General features: G+C 38.2%; 1 non-coding gene across 1 annotated transcript; it reads left to right on the forward strand.

Moving 5' to 3' along the window:
* The first annotated feature begins 8,154 nt into the window (after window positions 1–8,154).
* LOC124899000 lies at window positions 8,155–8,261 on the forward strand. Its single transcript, XR_007056139.1, has one exon. It is a non-coding gene; the product is annotated as a small nucleolar RNA R71 (small nucleolar RNA).
* The last annotated feature ends 576 nt before the right edge of the window (window positions 8,262–8,837 follow it).

Below are 8,837 nucleotides of genomic sequence, written 5' to 3' on the forward strand. Positions count from 1 at the left end.
AAGATTACTACCTTATACTGAATCTGTATTCACGGTGAAAAGATGAGGGTACTTCGTCCGCATATTTACTTCTGCTTCCCAAGTGGCTGCCTCAAGGGAATGATTCCACCAAAGAACTTTGACCAATGGAAATTCTTTGTTCCTTAGTCTACGAAATTGATGATCAAGAATTTTGACTGGAACTTTCTCAAAGGAAAGACTGTTCTGAATATCTACACTTTCTAAGTGAACAACTACAGCTGGATCACCAATATACTTTTTTTTAACAATGAGACATGGAACACTGGTTGTACTGAGGCTAAATCTGAAGGCAACTCAAGTTCATAAGCTACTTTTCTGAGCCGACTGAGAATTTTGAAAGGACCGACATATCAGAGACTGAGTTTCCTTTCTTACCGAATCTCTTCACTCCATTCACGGGAGAGATTTTCAAGTACACAAAATCACTGACCTCAAACTCAAGATCCTTTCTCCTCACATCTAAATATGATTTTTGTCGGCTCTAGGCAACCCTAAGCCTTTCTCAAATCAACTGAACATTCTCTAATGTATCAAATACCAAGTCAGGCCCTACTGTTGCAGTCTCACCTACTTTAAACCAACCAATTGGATATCTACATCTCCTACCATAGAGAGCCTCAAATGGAGCCATATGGATACTGGAATGGTAACTGTTATTATATGCAAATTCAATCAAAGGCAAGTGGTGATCCCAACTACCTTTAAAATCAACTATGCACACTCTCAGCATATTTTCTAGAGTCTGAATGGTCCATTCTTCTTCACCATCTGTCTAAGGGTAGAAAGCTATATTGAGATGGACTTGGGTACCAAGACCCTTTTGGAATGCTTTCCAGAAGTGAAAGGTAAACTGGGTATCTTTATCTGAGATGATAGATAAAGTAACACCGTGTAACTTGATCAACTCTCTGAGATAGAGTTTGGCATAGTCCTCGGCTGAATAAGAGGTATGAACTGGTCAGAAGTGAGCTGACTTGGTCATCCTATCTACAATGACCCAAATTGAATCATACTAGTGATGAGTACGGGGCAGACCCATCACAAAATCCATGTTCACTTCCTCCCACTTCCAAATGGGAATACTGAATTCCTGTATAGACCCACTAGGCTTCTGATGCTCGATCTTAACCTGTTGACATGTTAAGAACTTAGCTAAGAACTCTGGAATGTCTCTCTTTATCCCACTCCACCAAAAGAACTCCTATAAATTACGGTACATCTTATTGGCCCTTTGGTGAATCGAGTAGCGCACACCATGCACTTATGCAAGAATTCATTGCCTTAAGTCGTCAACACCCGGCACACATAACTTACCCTGGCAATGCAATACACCATCTATCCTTTGGGACAAAACCTCTATTTCTAATCTCTGACTGACTCTTTCAAATTAACAAGACTGGGATCTCTATCCTACTTTTCCTTCACCTCAGAAACTAGAGATGATTCTAAGTGTAAATTCTCGAACCTTCAACAGATAATCAGGGTGAATGGGGTCCCAATTAGCATAAAATTCTTGAACTAAGTGCAAATTGTACTCAGTAGGCTGATGGAAGATAAAATTCATGTTTATAGCCTCAATTCTTCGTACCATAGATGGACATTCTCTCTTGAGACTGGCACGATCAATATACACCTCAGGTATATACTTTGTATCCGTATGCTTGGAATACCACTGCTTCCTATCCTTGCAAATAACTTTGAACCCAAATTTGTGAACCTGCCCCTGCTGAAGTGGTGGAGCCCTAGGTACCCTCGGCAGTTGACTTTTAGATGGCCTGCTCCTTTTTCTCGTAGGTGCAGAAGTGCTTGGCTTTGCTTTTTCCTTTCCTTTAATCTGTTGTGGTTCTATAATTCCTATAAAAACTAGATGCAATAAAAATTTTAAGTATATAAAACAGTGGGACTAGTTGAAACTAAGTGTGTAATCGGGGTAAAGGACCACCCCACAGTTAATTATTAGTTAGGACTTGTTCATCAACATGCAGGGTACTTAGACTTCCCCTTTTTAAAACTATTTTCACATTGAAAGATTCCATATTGCTCTTAGTGACACCTTAACCTTAGTCATCAGTCATTTTCTCAGCACACAACACATTTACAGCTATTTTGATTTAATTACTCAGGAAGAGATTATGAACAAGATCATTTTGATACAGCATTACACATTAAAGGTGTATAAAGCAACTAACATTACCAACAGTTCCCTAAAGACAAAGTGCTCTAATGAAAGAGGAACATAAACCAACCCCCCTTTGAAAACATTGATATTCATAACGTACCCTAAATTCAGCTAAAATCCCATATAATGAGTTAAAGTTTACTTCATAACTAGTACATCAGACAGTGTAGCATAGTAAAAATACAAAACATAATCAACAAAATTTTGTCCTAAAAGTTGAAGATGAAATCACCCCTAATTTCTAATCCTTATTGCTTCACATACTTTGTGACAATTCCCCTATATCCACACACACCTCAACAATCACTCGACCAAATCAACAAATTTCCTAATTCAAACATGAATAGACCCAGTCATTGACTTATTTAAGCATTATCTCACACATTTACCAAATCATCACAAGAATAAGAGTAGAATATTAGGGCATATAGTAATGGACAAGAATGAAATGATAAAACCAACTTTTTGTCTCAAAAATATCAACACTGTTTAATTCAATGTAAAAAAAAATTAACAATGCCAGACTTACCTTAGTTGGTGCAAAGAAAATCAAAATTATTAGGTGCAAGAAGAGAAGTTGGAGGATGGAATTAAGGGGCGGTGTTAAGGAGAAAGAGAGAATAAGGTTTAAGTGTTAGGGTGTATATATATAGAGGGGAGAGTCAGGGTAGGTTAATTAAATATTTTATACCCAATTTTTACCCCCACCGTGATGCGGTACCATCGTGTTGACCTACTATAAAATGCCAATTGCCAATTTACTATCCATCACAACGCGGTGATATCGCGCTAGGCCACTGGAATTTGACAATTTTCAAATCACCCTTCTCCGCTTCGTGATGGAAATCGCTGATCCTGACTGGAATTTGACAATTGTCAATCCACCCAATTTCGTGTCGTGCCATTCTTCCAAATTAGCTTTCCTTGTATATTTTCCAACTCTTTGCTTACCTGAGAAGACCCTAACTTGCGCATATTTTTTTGTAAACCTGATTGTTATCCTCAAATATGGTAATCTTCTTATTTTCACTTTGTAAATCCCTACAATCTCAAACACAAACAACTAGTATTGTAAGTAAAAGTGGGTTGCCTCCCACTCAGCGCCTTAGTTTTGGTAGTGGCACGACTTATCTTTTTGTATTTTTTTTTGTTTTGATTTTACAAGATAAAAACTAAACTACCTATTAATACAAGTGTAGGTTGCCTTCCACATAGCTCCTTATTTTATGTTATGGCATGACCTAGCTCAGCATCACTGATTAGCAAAAGTTATAGATTCCTTGTGTTTATTCAGATGATCCGCCCAATAGTGCTTTACACGCTATCCATTTACAAGGAACTTCTCCGTCTTCTCTTTATTTCATAACTCGACAGCTCTGTGAGGTGTCATACACACCACTTCAAATGGTACAGACCATTTTTATCGCAATTTACCTGGAACCAACTTAAGCATGAATTGAACAACAAAACAAGTTGTCCGGGTTCAAATACTCTATCTTGAATTTGCTTGTCATGCCATCTTTTGGTCTTTTCCTTGTATAGTTTGGCATTTTCATAGACATGTAGCCTAAACTCCTCAAGCTCGTTCAGTTGCAATAACCATTTTTCCCCTGCGACACTCATCTCAAAATTAGCTTTTTCACAGCCCAATATGCTTGGTGTTCCAACTCCATAAAAACATGACACGCTTTACCATACACCAAATGATATTAAGATGTCCCAATGGGTGTCTTGTATCCTGTCAAATATGCCCACAGTGCATCATCTAGTTTCTCTGCCCAATCTTTTCTCTGTCCATTTACGATCTTTTGAAGTATTTGCTTAGTCTTCTGATTGGACACCTCAACTTGTCCACTCATTTGAGGATGGTATGTAGTGGAAACCTTGTTCCTAACACCATACTTAGCAAGAAGATTTTTGAACCTAGAGTTGATAATATGTGTACCTCATCACTAATTATAGCTCTAGGTGTACCAAATCTGGAAAATATGTGCTTCTTTACAAATTTCAGCACCACTGTTGCATCATTAGTCGGACTCACCATTGCCTCCACCCATTTAGAGACATAGTCAACCACTACAAGAATGTATATATTTTTCTTCGAAGATGGGAATGGGCCCATGAAATTGATCCCTCAAACATCAAAGACTTCTACTTCTAAAATATGGTTGAAGGGCATCTCATGACACCCAGATATGATACCCAACCTTTGACATTGATCACGTTTTTTTACGAAACCAACTGCATCTCTAAACAACGTAGCCCAGAAAAAACTTGATTGCAGCACTTTTTTCGCAGTCCTTTCACCCCTATGATGTCCACCATATAGAGATAAGTGGCAATCTTGTAGAACTTTTGAAAATTCAGCCTCTGGGATACATCTACGAATGACTCCATCTGAAACTTGCTTGAATAGATACAGTTCATCCTAAATGTACACACGAGAATCATGGAGTAATTTCTTCCTTTGTTGTGTGGTAGCCTAAGGAGGGTACATCTCACAAGCTATCAACTTCACAATATCAGCATACCATAGGAACTCACCTGCATAAATAGACAACAACTTCTCATCAGGAAACTCTTCCTTTATACTAAGGAAGTCATCAACAATGTGGTCTCGATTTTCCAGCCGTGACAAGTGGTCAGCAACTTGATTTTTAGCTCCCTTCCTATCTCGCACCTCAACATCAAATTCTTGTAGTAGAAGAATTTACCTAATCAGTCGTGGTTTTGCATCCTTTTTATTTACAAGATACTTAATGGCAGCATGATCAGTATGCACAATGACCTTGGTACCAATTAAGTAAGATCTAAACTTGTCGAATGCATATACCACTGCTAAAATCTCTTTCTTTGTAACCATGTATTTAACTTGAGCATTATTCAACACTTTGCTAGCATAGTAGATGGAGCAAAATACCCTATCTTTTCTCTGACCCAAAATCGCTCCCACAGCAATGTCACTAGCATCACACATTGGCTTAAAAGGTAACTCCCAATCTGGTGTGATCAGAATAGGTACTTTCGTTAACTTTTTCTTAAGCTTTTCAAAGGCTTTATGGTAATCAGCCCCAAACTCAAACTTGGCTTCTTTCTCTAACAATTTGCACATGGAGCTTGCAATCTTTGAGAAATCTTAAATGAATCATCTATAGAACCCTGCATATCCCAGAAAGATCCACACTCCTTTGACTATGACTGGATGGGGCAACTTTTCAATCACTTCAACCTTTGCCTTGTCCACTTCGACTTCTTTGCATGACACTTTATGGCCTAGGACAATTCCTTCCTTAACCATAAAGTGGCACTTTTCACAATTCAGCACCAAGTTTGTTTCTTTGCATCGAGCTAGGACTCTGTCAAGATTCTGCAAGCACTTTTCAAAAGAAATACCTCTACAAATTCTTCCACCATGTCTGAAAATATCGCCATCATACATCTCTGAAATATAGCAGGTGCATTGCATAAGCCGAAAGGTCTATGTCTGAATGTATATGTACTGTATGGATAAGTAAAAGTGGTCTTCTCTTGGTCTTTCAATGCTATACTTATTTGATTGTAGCCAGAGTACCCATCCAGAATACAATAATACTCTTGCCCCACCAATCTATACAATATTTGGTCAATGAAGGGAATTGGGTAGTGATCTTTATGAGTTGCTTCATTCAATATCAGATAATTAATACAGATCCTCCAACCGGTCATCGTACGTGTGGGAATCAACTCATTATCATTATTAGTCACTACAGTCATTCCTCCCTTCTTTGGTATACAGTGCACCAGAATCACCCATTTGCTATCAAAAATTAGGTAGACAATACACCTATCTAACTACTTGATCACTTCTTTTCTGACCACATCCTTCATCACAGGATTCAACCTTCATTATTGTTGTACTCTCGGCATGTAACCCTCTTTCATATAGATATTGTGCATGCAAATGATTCCTATAATGTCAGACATCTTCCAGCCAATGTCCTTCTTCCTTCTTTTTAGAACTATTACAACTTCCTTTACCTGCACATCTGATAATCCTGAAGACAAAATAACAGGCAAGGCATCTTAATCACCGAGAAAAACATATAAATGTGGAGAAAGAACCTTAAGCTCCAAGTTAGGAGCTTCTTCGATTGACGACCTGGGTGATGGACCCATTGGCCTATTCAAAGGCTCGAACGACACTTTTTTCATCTCCACTACATCCAAATTCATAACCTGAACTAATTCTAATGCTTCTACATCTCCATACAGATCATAGACCATCAAAGCTCACTCTAATAGATCATCAGACAATAATAATTGCCAATCTAAAGCAAGGTCAAAAGATGAAAACTCCTCATATATGGATGGCAGTTTTAATGCTTTGTACACATAAAAAACTTCTACTTTGTCGTGCGCTCGCATTGTTATTTTCCAGCTGCCACATCAATGAGTGACTGTCCTGTTGCTAAGAAGGTCATCCCAAAATAAATAGAATAACAGGATTATCCTCAAAGTCAAGAATCACAAAATCCACTCGTAAGATTAAAGATCCCACTTGCACCAACACATCTCCAATAATACCATCTGGCCTAGCAAGTGACCTAGCCATCAACTGCAATACAATAGTCGTGGGTTTAGGACTCCTAAGACCCATCTTACGGTACCATGATGTGGGCATAAGATTTATGATAGCACCCCAGTCACATAATCCACGTGCACAAATAGTCTGTCTAATGGTAATCTGCATGGTGAACTACCTGGATCCTTCAACTTTGTTCGCAGTTTATTTTGAATTTTAGATGTGCACTCTTGAGTAAAGGAAACTATAGAATATTAAGTCAATCAGTTCTTATTGGCAATAATATCCTTTAAGAATTTTACATATTTCAGTATACACTATAGAATGTCAACAAGAGGAAGGTTTACTTGAACCTGCTTCAAAAGATCTAGAAACTTCTTATAACTAGCTTACTTTTGATGCTTCCTTGACTTTGAGGAAAGGGTAAGGGGATAGTATTCTTTTCCACACAAATTTCTTCACTTACCTTTTTTTCTTTGACTTTTAACTCTACATTCTCTTTCGAACTATCATTAGTAACTGTGGGATTATCTTGCTCTTAAACTATCTTCTTAATTTTCAGCCCACTCTTTGTTGTAACTGCATTTACCTACTTTGGATTGGTCTCTGTATCACTAGGTAATGCTCGTTATGGCCTTGTATTCTGCAATCTTACAATTTGCCCCAACTACAACTCTAAATTTCATGTAAGCAATTATCGACTCTTCAACTCAGCTGCAAACTGTGCCTGTTGAGTCTTTATGTTACCACAAACTGTGCTTGTTGAGACATAAACTGCTTAATCAACTCTTCAACATTGCTATTCTGAGCGGTCGCCAGATTATTCTAATTATTCTGAGTCAACTGTGGATTTGGTTGCACTGGTCTTTTGTACTGATTTGCATTCTGTGCCTGATTTCTACCCCATAAAAAATTAGGGTGGTTCCTCCAATTGGGATTGTTCGTATTGTCAAAATTCTGTTGACCCTGATGATTTGCATTCCCCACATAGTTGACTGAATCTGGATTAATAGAACATATGTCTTCTTTGTGCTCACCACTTCCGCGAACTTCATAACAAAAATATACTTGTTAAACTGTATTTGATGCGGCTGCTGGTTATGTCACACCCAACTTGAGGTTGTTCAGCTGAGTAGTCATATGGTTTTGCATTGATTCAATCTGTGCCTGTAATGCAGTGAACTGATCTACCTCCAATACCCCTACAACCTTCTTGGGATCACTCCTTAAGTCTGTATGCCAATCAGGATTTCCTTGTAAAATTCGATTCCACAGAGTATACAATTCTTCATAAGTTTTCTCCAAATCTTGGCCTTCGGCTGTTGAATCTAAGAGAAACTTTGTATTCAACTCAAGGCCTTCTATGAATGTGTGAACCAAGACATCATTTTATTGATGGTGATGTGGACAATTTCTGAGCATGCCTTTAAATCCCTCCCAAGCTTGGTAGAGATTTTCTCCATCTTTCTGTTTGAAACTCAAGATCTCACTCCTCAATCATACAGTCTTCTGGGATGGAAAGAATCAAATAAGGAAGTTCCGAGCATAATCCTCCTATGAAGTGATGGAGTGTGATGGTTCAGCATGTAACCACCTCTTTGCTTCCCCATTTAGATAAAACAGAAAGAGTGTCAATATAACATAATCAACATTCATATCTTCAGGAATGTATGTATCACTGATTTCCAGGAAGGTCTGTATGTGCTGCTGTGGATCCTCGTGTGAAAGTCTGTGAAATTTCCCCATAGGATTCAACAATTGCACCATATTTTGTTTTAATTGCCACCGACCTCCTGGCTCAGGCTTCCGAATGTTATTAGTCACATGGTTTGTAAGTGGAATTGCCACCTCACGAATAGGTCTTGCGCCTGGTTGAACAGGAACGGATGGATCCCGTATCAATTCCGATTCTGCAAAAGGCTTTACCAACTTTTTATCTCTAGCCAATCTAGTATTCAGCTAAACCTGCAAAAATTCAGCCACTAAGATCAAGTTGTTAACACTTAAACTTATTATCAAAAACTAAAAATTAAGCAATTTACTAATTCTATTAATCCCCGGCAATGGCGCCAAAAA

This window comes from Capsicum annuum, chromosome 5, assembly GCF_002878395.1.
Source record: "Capsicum annuum cultivar UCD-10X-F1 chromosome 5, UCD10Xv1.1, whole genome shotgun sequence".
In the NCBI taxonomy this organism is placed as follows: domain Eukaryota; kingdom Viridiplantae; phylum Streptophyta; class Magnoliopsida; order Solanales; family Solanaceae; genus Capsicum; species Capsicum annuum.